The sequence below is a fragment of the Ascidiella aspersa genome, chromosome 5 (genome assembly GCF_963924565.1).
Source record: "Ascidiella aspersa chromosome 5, kaAscAspe10.2, whole genome shotgun sequence".
NCBI classification, from domain to species: domain Eukaryota; kingdom Metazoa; phylum Chordata; class Ascidiacea; order Phlebobranchia; family Ascidiidae; genus Ascidiella; species Ascidiella aspersa.
In genome coordinates this window covers 10,011,188-10,012,717 of record NC_139451.1, presented here as the reverse complement: position 1 = coordinate 10,012,717, position 1,530 = coordinate 10,011,188, and the positions used below count along the sequence as shown (strand labels likewise).

The following is a 1,530-nucleotide window of genomic DNA, read 5'->3' as shown; positions in this document are numbered from 1 at the left end:
GGCGCAGGCGGCCGGTCCGTCGCAAGGCGTGTACTGGCCGTCCTGGCCTCACCTCCGGTTCTCCGCCGGTGCCCTTGACTGAGTGTCGGCGGCGGCCGGAACGTTTACTTTGAAAAAATTAGAGTGTTCAAAGCAGGCGATTCGCCTGAATAATGGTGCATGGAATAATGGAATAGGACCTCGGTTCTATTTTGTTGGTTTTCGGAGCGCGAGGTAATGATTAAGAGGGACAGACGGGGGCATTCGTACTGTGCCGTTAGAGGTGAAATTCTTGGATCGGCGCAAGACGAACGACTGCGAAAGCATTTGCCAAGAATGTTTTCTTTAATCAAGAGCGAAAGTCAGAGGTTCGAAGACGATCAGATACCGTCCTAGTTCTGACTATAAACGATGCCAACTAGCGATCGGGGGGCGTTAGTTTTACGACCTCTCCGGCAGCTTGCGGGAAACCAAAGTCTTTGGGTTCCGGGGGAAGTATGGTTGCAAAGCTGAAACTTAAAGGAATTGACGGAAGGGCACCACCAGGAGTGGAGCCTGCGGCTTAATTTGACTCAACACGGGAAATCTCACCCGGCCCGGACACAGTGAGGATTGACAGATTGAGAGCTCTTTCTTGATTCTGTGGGTGGTGGTGCATGGCCGTTCTTAGTTGGTGGAGCGATTTGTCTGGTTAATTCCGATAACGAACGAGACTCTGGCTTGCTAACTAGTTACGCGACCCAATCGGTCGGCGTCTAACTTCTTAGAGGGACTAGTGGCGTTTAGCCACACGAGATTGAGCAATAACAGGTCTGTGATGCCCTTAGATGTTCGGGGCCGCACGCGCGCTACACTGACCGGATCAGCATGTGCTCGCCTTGGCCGACAGGTCTGGGTAACCCGCTGAACCCCGGTCGTGCTAGGGATAGGGAATTGCAATTATTTCCCTTGAACGAGGAATTCCCAGTAAGCGCGAGTCATTAGCTCGCGTTGATTACGTCCCTGCCCTTTGTACACACCGCCCGTCGCTACTACCGATTGAATGGTTTAGTGAGGTCCTCCGATTGGACCTGGCGCGGCCGGCAACGGTCGAGCCGGCGTCCGAGAAGACGATCTAACTTGATCATTTAGAGGAAGTAAAAGTCGTAACAAGGTTTCCGTAGGTGAACCTGCGGAAGGATCATTAACGGTCTCGCAAACGCTTCGGCGAACGCGAAACTCGGACAAGCGAGAGAAAAAGTCTTTGCTACCCGGCGCCCGACCCGCGAGGAGCGGCGCGCCGGCCGGCGATTCGGTCACCCGGTAATGTTTGCGCGTCGAGTGCCGCGGTGCCGCGCGCTCCGGCTTCAAGCGTCGGCCTGGCCGACCGCTCGGCGCGGTCTATTTTGTCACCCTATAGTGCGAGGCACTGTGCGAGCGAAACAATCGTGGATGGCTCTTGGCGGTGGATCACTCGGCTCGTGAGTCGATGAAGGACGCAGCTAGCTGCGTGAATTAGTGTGAATTGCAGGACACATTGAGCATCGACGTTCTGAACGCAAATTGCGGCCT

The 1,530-nt window shown here is 54.9% G+C and overlaps 1 non-coding gene and 1 pseudogene across 1 annotated transcript in view; both read left to right on the top strand.

The window, feature by feature from the left end:
- Positions 1–468: 468 nt before the first annotated feature.
- Positions 469–1,157, top strand: LOC146143013 (small subunit ribosomal RNA; annotated as a pseudogene; the record flags this gene model as incomplete).
- A 255-nt stretch (positions 1,158–1,412) lies between these two features.
- LOC146143012 (5.8S ribosomal RNA) overlaps positions 1,413–1,530 on the top strand; it is a 154-nt gene continuing 36 nt past the window's right edge. Inside the window, exon 1 of the ribosomal RNA XR_014500933.1 lies at positions 1,413–1,530. This exon is cut by the window's right edge and continues 36 nt beyond it. This is a non-coding gene — a ribosomal RNA (5.8S ribosomal RNA).